This window comes from Homalodisca vitripennis, chromosome 7 (assembly GCF_021130785.1).
Source record: "Homalodisca vitripennis isolate AUS2020 chromosome 7, UT_GWSS_2.1, whole genome shotgun sequence".
Taxonomy (NCBI): domain Eukaryota; kingdom Metazoa; phylum Arthropoda; class Insecta; order Hemiptera; family Cicadellidae; genus Homalodisca; species Homalodisca vitripennis.
The window spans coordinates 38030258-38043651 of record NC_060213.1 but is presented as its reverse complement, the minus strand read 5'-3'; positions in this window follow the sequence as shown (position 1 = coordinate 38043651).

Genomic DNA, 13394 nt, shown 5'->3' with positions numbered 1-13394 from the left:
CTTTTAGTGGGATCTTCTCCAAAATGTCATCATTCTTAAGCTGAGTATAAGGTTTTATAAGTGCGAACCATCGTAAGTATGTTTATAATTAAGAATGTATTCCAAAGGATTGTAATATTTAGACTATATACTATTTATATAAGCTCTAGGCTCATATTTTTTTTACTTTTATACAACTTGAATGATGAGTAATCTAGAAAATGTTTAGCGTAATTCATTTTAATCTGTTCGATAATTTTTAAGTAATAACAAACAAAAATTGCTGAATAATACTTCTAAGTTAATATAAATGTTTAGTATAAGGATATCCATGATTAAGTGGTTAATCATACTTTTGGATTTCCAAATTACGTACTTATATTATTCGTTGTGGAAAAGTTTATGTTAATATGAAAATTGTTCTAAATAAATTTTTCATCTTCTTATAAATCAAAATGAATTGCAAAATGTGTTACAAAGCGCTAATCTCAAGAAATGCTGGATAAATTCGGCAATTCTTTTCGAAAGACATTTGTTAAAATCAGATGAAGGTTTATTAGAATATAAATACGATAAATGTTACCTGCAATACTAAGAAATTCCAAAAAAGTTCTAATATTTATGTTAAATAATAAAAATTTAACTGAAACTATTTCAGCTGTTGGCACTTACTTACAATTAGGCACAAATATCTGTTTAAATTTAAATTGTGTTAAAATATTAATTGCTCAGTGATTGATTAGTAATACAAAATAGATAGCAAATTCAAGGGTAATATCTCAAATTTTGCTTCAGATCGAACCAGTGATGAATTTAAAACATTTAATGCATTTTAAAAATATTATTTAAACTGTGGATTTAAACCAATCTAAACTGTGGATGTTTCACGTACGTTACTCCAAACTGGTGGGCTTCTCCTTCAAGTTTTTAGACATTTGATCATATAACGGTTTAAACCGTATATAAATACTAACATTAACATTGTGTATTGGTATTTAACAGTTGCTTAAGACAAAAACAGAGACATGCCTCAACGATCCACTATTTTTCAGATTAAAATTCCAAAAACAACAAAATTTCTATAACGAAAATCCTAAAGAACGATTATTTTAGAAAGTTGCAAGAACGTAATAATAATTTCCCCTTTATACTGGGAGTTGACAGAAAGTAAGTAAGATTTCCATGTAGAACATAGTAGTCTTCTCCGTACTACGTATGTACGTATAATGTGTTAATTCGGACAACAAAGCAAACTCAAATATGCCATGGAAATATCTAAGATTAAAAGTAAATTACAAGAGCCGTAAACAGTCATTTTTTGTACTGTATTAGATTTTATGAGAGCTAGATATGTATATAGTGCTTTCATTCTATTGTAGTGTTTCTGTTGCGATTTTATTCGGTCAGAAAGTAGACATCTTTTAACCGAAGTAGGTTTCTAAATCTTAAATATGTACAAATTATTTCTTCGTCGTGACAAAAAGACAAACGGACTAGAAGTATCTTAGACCAGAATACATGGTAAGGCTTGAAGTAAACGCGTTTTTACTAAAGTACTTTTCTGAGTTCTATGTATTATAGTATTTTTGATCGGGGTAACAAAGAAGACTAAGCTGTTGCATGTTAAACCAGAAAAGCTTAATTTAAAACATGATATATAAGTCATGTTAAACCCTGATACCCTTAAATATGAATACTAAAATAAAATGTACGTGATGTATGCCTAGTTACATTTTTTAATATACCATAAACTAATAAAATTGTATAGTATAAAAGTTAGTATTTGTGTTTATTTTAGTCGTCTATTTGTATTATATTGATATCTCGGTCTAATTAGTAATAAGAAATGTGTTTTAGATCACTGAAAAATATAAATTATATTTTGTAATTCTGTGTAATTTATATTCAGTGTCGTTTAATCGTGGTCGTTAAATTTAATTAAAAAGCGTGAAATCGTACAAAGTGCAGACTAAAGGGTCACACCCATTTGTCCTAATTGTGTTAATTAGTCTCTTAAAAACCTTGCTCTCTTTCAGAGGCATTGTAGAACATTTCAATGTAAAAAGGACATTGTGTTTTTAATAAAATATATTAAATGAAGTATAAATTAGTTCTAAAGGGCTAGGTGATTTATATGTACACAAAAATACATGTTATAACCATTTAATTAGTAATGTAGTTTAATTTAGACATACGATCTTGTAGTATTACACACCAAGCAACAGTTGACAGGTCCTTCAATGTTCTTCGTAACGATGCTCTTTTAAAAATCGTATCGATGATTATTAATCTTCCCATCTAAAAGATAAGTTAACTGTTGATATGTCAACTACAGAGCATGAAGACTTTGTAAATAGGCTTTGACCAATGAAAAACGTTGCTATTTTTTGTAGAAAAAAGTCAGTAAATTTGACAATAACCCTATAAAAAGCGTCTAAAGACTTCGAATGTTTTGTTTCGTTCTTTCGGGTTTATCAATACTCCCGTTTATCGGTTTATTTAACGTGAAGTGTAATGCATAGAGTAAGAATTTTTGTTATTCACATTATCTTATAACTTAATTCCTAATATATACATCCATAGTTATTATTTCATTGATAATAACAGGTAGTATACTATATACTGCAATATTCATGTTCAAAGATCAGATATATTTTTAAAGATAAATCCATGGTTAGTGATGTATAAATGAAGTTTGTTTTTTGCTAGAAATTTTCACATCCAATGTACAAAATATTTATTAATTAGCTCATTGTCTGGCTTCTTAGTATTTTGGAAATCCCAAACGAATAAAAATATGTATAGTGGGGTAGTAAAAAAGTTATAATGCACAAACACTCTCTAAAATTCTAATAAATACATCAAAATAATATCTCGCTAACTTCACGTGATAGGTTTTGCTTTAAATATATAATGTGATTATTCTTTTGTAAATTTAATACAGTGCTTGTATATAAAGCTGAAAAGAAACAAAAGAAAAAAAACGTATAAAAAGCCATTCGTAGATTGAAATTTATGGAAATATATTTAATATCAGGATTTATTATCTTAGCCGTTGAGAGTATGATATTAAAAAGAGAAACGTACTAATTAAGTTTTACGGGCCTTTAAATGCACCAATGCACAATATTTTATTTAAACCTTCAACAAAATATTTATTTACACTAACTAAATGTTTTAGCTCAAGATTTGAGTCGAAAGAAGATTTAATAAGGTTTATACAATAGTAGTATTAACAACAGGGTATATTATTTACCATTCTGTTTTATCATATTTACATTCTAAAATGTTAATTTTCATCTATAATATGTGAATTATTGCGAATGACTTAGTTGGAAATACACGTAGCGCAATTATTTCAGTATTGTATTTTATTTATTAAATATACGGTTCCTACTAATAACTAACTATTATATAAATTTTAAGTGTATAATACTTTGACTTCACGATGGAAAAACTCCATACTCAATAGAATAGATAACGCCAAATCATAAACCTCCGCTTATATAGGGAGAAATCATTTTTTCTGTTTAGCTGAAGCTTAGCCAATCAAAGAGTGGCTGCCAGCATTTTGACAAATTTGATGCTATCCAGTTTTTTTCGTAGTTTTTTTTATTTAATGATTTATTTTTGAATATGTTCTTTACTATCGTTTAGTGAGAGTATGTACTATTTTCTTTTGTTTTTGTCAAATTCTATCCCGTAGTTATATCTCTGATCCTCTTGTACCCCTTTCCGTTTCTTGACATTTTGGGTGCCAAACGTGTTTTTATACCACGAACAAGTATTTAAGGTATTGATAACATTTAATGTTTGATCAAATACATAGACCTTTAGAGTTTCCACGGTTAAAGTTTCTTATTGGCAATGAAAGTTTTAAGGATAAGGTAATTTGGAAATTTACCGTTTTTATTTTTTACAGAACGTATGTAATTTACGTTTTGAGGATCAATTCATCTGGCGAGTTAATAGTTAGTACATCATAAATAATAAGAAAAGAAAGATATAAAGAAGAGAGTTAAATCTGTCAAAAATACCCGAAACTTACTTTGAATCCAGAGAGGGGAAAATGAACCCAGGGGTTATCACTGCACAGAATACAAGTCAAGAGTAAAAGAATTCAAAAACACTATCACACGTCACACCATCTTTATTTTCTTTCCTTTTAATTGTATTAATAATTTTACAAGTGGTGAAGCGGATAGATTTCAATCTTCGAGAGACGTTTTTGTTATATATTTTTCCAAGTTATAACGAAGTCAAATCTTAGACATCTGTTTTAAAAATAAGTTTATTAAATTGTAATCTCAATGGGTACATCGTGAGTCACTTTAATACACATTCTAATAAATAACTTTTATTAGAGTGTAGACTTTAAGTGCACATATCATAAGATATCAGATCTTTTATCCGAAATACCATTTCCTCTTCTAATCAATAATACCGTATATATTAACTAAACTAATATGATTTAATGATAAGAAGGTTTTGCACACCCCATGGGCAAGAGTAAGCAGTATTTAATAGTTCTGTGAGTTCTAAAAATTCTAGTGGTACTTAAAAATGTTTTCGTAAAAATATATATAAAGTTTCCAATATTCTATAGCAATTTATTTAGGGGTTGTAAAATAAATTTCAACGTCGTATTATGTATGTTATATTATATAAGTGATATAGCCCCAGGTGAATTTCTTCAATAAAGTTTTAGGTAACTCTGCGCAACGATACAAGTACTTGAAGTAGGCAAATTAGTCTACATACGCATACACACACAAATACACACACACACACACACACACACATATATTGTTTAATTCTCATCTACGTAGAGAGTGATAACCAAAGGATTATGATATATTCATGAAATATTTACCATCTACAATCGTTTTATTTATGGGCTAAGTTTGATTGGCTGATATAAAAGTTTGTTTCTGTCTATGTGTCTGTTTGAACGATATCTATACTTTAAAATGGAGCTTCATCTCCATATAGGCATATTAAAACATTTAGCATACAAGTTCATAGCAACTGTATAAATAACAACGAGTTCCATTAAAAATGCACTTTATTCATGGGATTTGGATGAGGGTAAGCCAACTTTTGTTTGCAGTGGTCTTATGGGTAACCATCATAAACAGGAAACTCGCGCAGAAGTAAATTTGTAAGCAATAGGAGTGTAATCATATGGTATTTTTCACATATGGAAATATAGCAATAAGTTTAGTGCTAACGAAATAAGCACTAGACTTTGTATTCAACTTAACAAGGCATGGAACCTGTTACTTGCTATGGCGTGCTTTCGCTTTTTTTAATAAGTAAAATATTTCTGTTAAAACTTTAAGAACTCTCAATAGTTGTATCAATAGAGGTTTTCTTTTACACTTTTAAGTTTCCCATGCCATAGTACTAATCAATGTATCTGAGACCCTTGGTATTGTATTGAAACAATAAGAAATTAGCAGCATATATCCGTAGCGAGTTTCAAAGCATCCTCCTTTGTAATTGTCCTGTTTCCTGCTGTCTGCAGAACTGAGAAGGTTACAACAAAGCGTTCATCTTCTACCTCTGGGCTTGCTTTTTGTGGGTTTGCTTTATCAAAACAGAGACTGTCACTTATGTTCTTTCTCATTAGTGATGAAGAGTTATATGCTTCTTAGACGTTTTAAATATAATTTTACTCTCATATAATACATTATGTTATATAATTCTTGCCCTAATAATAGTTTTTTTTTAACCTGAACGGTACAAAAATAACGTACTTAAGTCAGATTTGAACAAATTTTGACTTTTCTATTTACAAATCATTCTTGTTTATTATATTAGGCAATTGTGTGGAATGAAATAATACGTTTTGATAATTTTTTTATGCAGACACTTGAACTATTTACTAATAGTTTTGAAGCAAAAACATTTAATAAACGTGTGTTACTCTTTAATATTTATTTTATTATAATTATTTGTGATAAAGTACGTCACATTTAGGTATGTAAAATGATTATTTAAAATACATATTAGTACTATGAGAAGGACTTAAATCTTATCAGATCATTTTAAGTATCATATTTAACTACAATGTTTATGGTAATGATCATTAACTTGTTGATGTCTTTAAGTTCAATGTATCCATCTGTACTTTACAACTTTATCTCTAATACCGTACATTAAAAACACCAAACACTATATGAGTACGCTGCATTACTTGCAACGTAACAGGTCCCAGTAAGGTTGCCTTTAATATTTCAAATGTATATCTCATTGCATTCCCGAAATGTTGTATGAACAGATAAACGGGCAAATAGCAATACGGAACATAAATATTTACATTCCTGGTAGATTAAAGCTAATTATGTTGGCCTACTGAGGTGTAAATCTTAATGAAGTTCAGTCAAATGTAGATGGATACACACCAACATATTACTTAGTATTTCCCATATCTTAATTGAACTATGTTGCAAAATTTCAAGTCTTTAGAAGAAATATTTCTCAAGACAATTCGCAATGATACATTCACATTTTCCTTCGATTTGGGTTACAAATAATGCAATTTCTGGTGTATATGATTGAAACAACACCGCACAAGTGTTCCAAAATCAAATCGAATGTTAAGATTTGCTTTCCATTATAATATTATTATTTGTATATTGTTATTTGACTCAATATTTTACAAAATCTCACAAGATTGTATGACAATAGTTTTATATTATGACATGTATTCTTTAGTTCGGTTTCAATAATTATATTATCGTTTTTATTAGGCACACATTTTTGAAATAGTGCGCAAGCAGTTGACATATAATATGGTTGATGTGATTCGTGATGTATGTGTGTAACAAGGTTTAAAAATGGTGAAAATTTCTAAACGGATTTTAAATGATTTATTGTATCGCTACATGGTGGCTTTTGTCCGGAAAACGTAGTTACTTTATGAGAAATATGGCTCATTTATGATAAAAAATATACTACAGTAAAACGAAACGTTTTAAAAATGTATTATCTCGCAAAGGTAATACATTATTTATTTCACCACTTGTTGTTGGTATTAAAAAGAAGAAAGGCGTTTCTTGGAAATAGCAGCGATGCTTGAATATACTTTTCTGTTTGATTCAAAAACAAATTTGTATTGAAACTCCCAGCGGTTCTTTTTGTGTGTTGAAAAGGTTATTACGAAGTTTTATTTTACCTGATTTTATAAAGCAATGATTTAGGTTGGTGAAAGAAAGAAATATTCCCATGTGTTATATTTGAATTAAAATTACTGTTACCATGCAACCTTTGCAAAATTTAGATAGAATATATTTCAAGTTATAGCTTCTTTCCTTCTCAAGATGCACTGCGGATAAACGTACAGATATTAGTACAAGAAATACATACTTACATCATCCCGATTAATATTTATTGTACGTGAGTACTGAAACATAGGCGTCAATACCTCTTTGAGACATACCATAGATGGACATACACCGTCGTATAAATCATTCTTACCCATTTACTATTATAGCTTCAATGAATTTTAAAGTTTACAGATGAGATATTTTTTTACGCACATACCACTTACTTAGGATACTTAGGCCACTTACTTAAACATGGCATATGTTAAAAAATGATTTTATTGTTTTTAGTTTGTTTACGCATTTATCTACTCTGCGGTTTTGCCATATGTTTAATGTAAAACACGATTACCCATTTCATCAATGTAAAAATGTCCTCTATCTCTTATTTATGTCAACGAAATCCGTAAATGCATAAGTGAGCAGACCTTTTTAAAGGTACGCCTGCACAAGGTGCAAGAGGTTATATGTACGTAACGTATTATAACGATGGCAAATTTCTGAAATTTTAAAAAGAAAGGGAGAAAATAAGAACAGGTCGGTTTGGTCGAGAGTATTATAGAAAGAAACATATCTAAAAGATGTAACTTACACATTTAAAAATATTCACACTACAGATCTTAGCTTATAAGATTTAGAGAATTAGCTGTTTAACATAAGAAATACATTCTGTTGGTTAGTTGTCTACCTGAGAAAGAGATCAGATTGCAGACCTCGAAACGGAGTGTAACTGTTTTATCGTATCAATGAATTGTAGCTATTATCCAAAATAATAATAGTTGCTTCATGAGAACCATTGATCATTTAGGATTGAAATTTTTTTGCTATAAAATTAAAACTAAAAATAATTTATTTTCTTGCAAAGGTAAAAATTAATTATTTCACAAGAGATCGTCGGTATTAAATAGATGAAAGGCGTTTCTTGATGTTTGCTGCGAGGCGTGAAATTACTTTTCTGTTTGATTCAAAGTTAAAAATATTTATCAAACACCAAGTAGTTCTCCTTGTGTTTTGAAATGAGTATTACGTGATTTTCTTTTATTTGCTTTAATAATGGCAATTTTGTATGGACAATGAATTAAACTTTCGTATTTATTCTTGTTGGATAAAAACTACTGTTAAACACAATCTTAATCAAAACCTCCTTTTTGAAAAAAAATCTGTGAACAGACATACAGATATTAGTACAGAATAGACACATTTATGTTAAGAAGACAGACAAATTGCATGTAACTTTAGAGCTATAACGTCAATGACACTTGATCTAATCCTATGGATGAACATACACCGTTATAGACTCATTCTTGTAAATCCAAAATTTAAGTTTCATCCAAGTTTTAACATTTTTTTTTAATTTTATTTAGATATCTTACGGACATTAAGACTTCTTTTGTAATTATGGTATATGTTATAATATTATCCAATTGTTTTTAATTTGCTATTGAATCAGAGATTTTCCAACGTAATTGATATAAAACATGATTACCCATATGAACAATGTGAAAATGAATGCCTCACTGGCTGTTGCCTACATAGAAATTAATTAAAGTTCATGAAACATCCCAAGACACTATGTCAGTTCGTATTCGAGTTATCGTGCGGACAGACGGTCGGACTCTCATAGTGACAAGAATAAAGTTTATTCAGTCTCTCAAGAGATAGACTTAGCTACTGCACTGTGTATTAATGATTATTTAAAGAGGTTTCAACAATGTTCCAAAATGTGTGTTACAAACTTGTACTGTGTTTAATAGTACTAAGCTGTTCAAATACAAAAAAACCTAAAGAAAGATCGATTATTGTTTCTACTAGCCGCTAGCCACCATTTTTCATGTTATTTATATTTCTTCAGATAGTAAATTTAAAGATACCAAAATTTTATGTTAATCCCTAAGACATAGACTAAAATTCAATATTTGTTTATGTTGATATTAACAAAATAGCGCAAGTATAACATAGATTTTATATGACGCAAAAATAACAATTATTGTAATATTAACTTTACAAGTTGTAAATTATTTTTTAATTTGTTTTACAATTACAAAGTTATACTTATGCCAACGCAATCAATAAAAGTGTCAGCGAGTACGACCTCTTTTTAGCTGGGAGCAACACAAAATCTTGTCAGTTGAGAGGCATCAGTTGTTTGGACATGTTTGGTGCTCCCAACTTGTGGAACCGGTGAAAATAAACCCTAGTGATTATACTGCATACAACCAAGAGCACTTAAAAACAAATGTCACACGCCCCAGCAAGGTAGAAGACTCACGTAATAATTAACGGGGGCAATATCCCGAAATATCTTTATTAATATGATAAGAAATCTATAAGTAACATAGCAATTTTAAATAGGATATTTAAAATGAGGTGTCCTTATTGAGAAAAAAACTATTTTTGCACGAGTTAACTACACGTCTAGGAGTTAGGACTACCCCAGAATATGGCTCGGGACAGACTTCATTAAGCTGTGAGGATATGCATAATAATGAAGTTACACGCTGGTGGGATATGGTTCATTCCTTTGTTGGAAAAGTTTCCTAGACCTAAATATGTATTAGGGATACGTATGTGTATAAATATAGGTAAATATGTATATATGTATAAATATACTTATATATATAAATACCTAATTACAATATATTAAAAATGCTATAAGTTACTTTTAGCCTTCCCGGAATGTACTGTAGTATTGGAAAACACTAAATATTATCTTAACCCTTATCCGAATTCATAAAAGTCTACAGTTATGGGCTCATAGCAGTGATTAAGAAGCACTTGTTTTATTTCGTCGCTCCCCCAGTGTCTAAATAATTTGACTTCATACAGCATATATAAACATTTTACAGCTGCTTAATAACGACTTTATTACTAATTTTATCAATCCTGATTGCGTTCATTAATATACGATAGCATAATTTAATATTTTTATCTTAATAATTCAATTGGAATTTATCTTAAGACCAAACACAATTATTTATTCCCAGTAATTCAAATATTATTCATTTGAAAGCAATAAAATTATTGTGTTGTTAATTTATTTAGTAGGTTATTTGATTATTATACTACTGTTAAGAATATTACTCTTTTATTTTATTTTTATATAAATTTAAAATAATACTTTTGTAATAATCGTGATAAAAACTTTTATTACAGAAACTAAAATTACCCACTGTTTTGTATTTAACAATCTATTTATATGCAGATCTAAAATGCCACGTTGCAATGGATATGAAGCAGAATGCAAGAGAGAAATACGTAAACAACACATAAGTACAATGAATGGGCAGCGGTTTTCCGCCCGTGGCGAAAATTTATTTCCGTTATAACCCCATTTGTTTTACTTTAGCATTGTTTGTTTTGTAATTGCCAATTAGATGACAGTGTACAGACAATTCTCTCTTCTGTCGTTTGTGACAAGCTAATTATTTAAACCATGTATGATACACTTGTAGGGAATTAGAACTCACGTTTTCAGGAATACACTAGATACTACAATGTAATCATTTACACAAGAATATATAGTTATGACATTTACACGTTTAAAAATTGGACTAAACACATTTATGCTGTTTTTAATCACGTATTTCTATACATTCAGTACACGTAAATCGTTTTAAGTGAAATTACTGAATTAAAACATAATTACTTTTGCACTGCCAATATACAGTACAATATTGACCGTTTAACAAACTAAAAGTAAGCAGAAATATTTAATCGCAACATTTTATCCCCCTATTACTAGAGAGGATAAAAATGTGCGAACTATTGACTTGAAATTCAACCCTCATTACCATATAGGCAACATCAAATGCCAAAAAGAAACATGCAAAATACCAAAATGCCAAAAGCCAAAATGTGGTGCATGTCACTCCATAGATTTTGGCTGAGCGTTGGCGATAGTTTTATAATACTTTTATGGGTAAACATGATGGCATATATAATAGAATTTGATTCGTATAATTACATATAATGTATATATTACTATTATACACCCAATGTATTCATGTAATACTGTGGAAGCTGCATGGAAAACTGTTTTTGCCTCAAAGGCACATTCGAATTATTAAAGGTCAAACGCTTCACATGACATGTGTATGTCAATGTTAGTCTAAATACTATATTGACTAGACGTAAACGATGTTTGAGTCTAAAAATGTTCAGATTGTGTACAATAGTAGGTGATAACCGTAATAAATATCCCAGGAAAACAAAGCATACTTGAGGTTCTTTTATATTAAGAATAAATAAAAGTTCCTCTTTATTTATATAAATATTTATATTTAAATGTATTTATATGTTTAAAAATAAAAGGCTCTTGTATTTGTTACATAAGAAATGGTATTATTATCATATAATACATTATTTATTACGATTATATGTTAAAGTAAACATAAGTTGACATCATTAACAAAGAAAATAGTAGTAAATACACAAATCGTACCTGTGTATTTTGATATTTAAAACTTTTTAGGTATGTATATTTATTCCATGGTCTTTATTATTTACCCAGTATTAAATATAGAATTCTTTTGTTATTACAAGTTTTATTTATTATTACGTAACTTCAATAACCATTCTTCCCTGTTTTGTAACTATAACTAAAAACATACTATAGGTCAAAATATAAATAAATATGCAAGAAATAAGGGTTTTATGAATCTAGTTTCACGCTACTAAAACTGGCATGTACTTGAATGCAATTTTAGATTCAAGCAAATTCTAATGATTCCCCCGGGAAATACAAAGTGTTATGTTTTATTAATACAAAGTTAATACTCTGTGCATGAGTATGCAATAATTATAAATCAATGCAAAAGAATAGCATGTAGGCTACTATGTACAATAAATTAAATAATAGGAAATTATGTAAAATGAAGGATGGTTTGTTCAAATGGGTTCTTTAAGTTCAATAGGTGAGGTGTTTGTGAAGTGGAAATGGTGTTACGGGACGTGTGGCGCTAAGTCGGATTACAGTTTCACACTGGAGTGTTGCGGCTATAGTTGTTTAATCTCTTGCCTTATGTTTGTGCCTCTAATGCTAAATACGTAGTACTTTAAGTACAATAGGTGAGGTGTTTGTGAAGTGGAAACGGTGTTATGGGACGTGTGGCGATAAGCCGGATTACAGTTTCACACTGGAGTGTTGCGGCTATAGTTGTTTAATCTCTTGCCTTATGTTTGAGCCTCTAATGCTAAATACGTAGTTTTAGTTTATAATATACTTGTAAATCACATGACTTGTTTACGACCATTTCAAGTTTCATAATAGTAATCGCTTTATATAAATTTCAGTAATATAAATGTTGTTTAACTTGTGTAACTATTCCCAAAAAATTGTCTATACTTCATTTACTAATTTAAAATGTATATGTTTTTAGTTCGCATATCTTTTGCTACCTTTATAGTAAGATGATTCAAAAACACCTTATGAATATACGGTTAGTAAGTCTAATGGCATCATACAAGACAGCATCCCCTATCATCCCCCTAGTAGAGGTAATCAACTCATTGCAGATTATTGACTAAATCATCCACGCCTACGTGAAAAATTTTCTCAATATATTATTTTATTAAGGAATTTCATCACTACATACACTAAACATATATTCGTGTGGTTTAAAATTTAAAATAAGGCAGTGGAATATTTGTTTATTAGAATATTTGTTCAAAAAGTCCAAGGACGGTTGAATATTTTTTAAACGACTTTAGATAGATCTATAAAAACATATTACAGACTGACTGGACAAAAAATAATTTAACCAGTGGCCCGATATTTTCTTAGGGGTATGGCACTCAAGAGGAAACTCTTAAATGTAAGCACAGCTTGGTATACACATCAAATTAAAGGCACAATGCCGTAATCTTAGCCTAAAACGGACTACTGAATCGGAAATGGCTTAAATTTCCAATTAATGTAAAAGTGTGTAACTAGGTAAACATTAACGTTAACGTAATGAATATTATTTAGTTAACTTCTTATTTATAATCGCTTATGTATCTTCCTCAAAGTTATATCTTTGCAAATTGCGTCATAAAATCTGTGTGCAGTACTTTCATCGTTACCATGTAATTATATTCTAGTCAGAA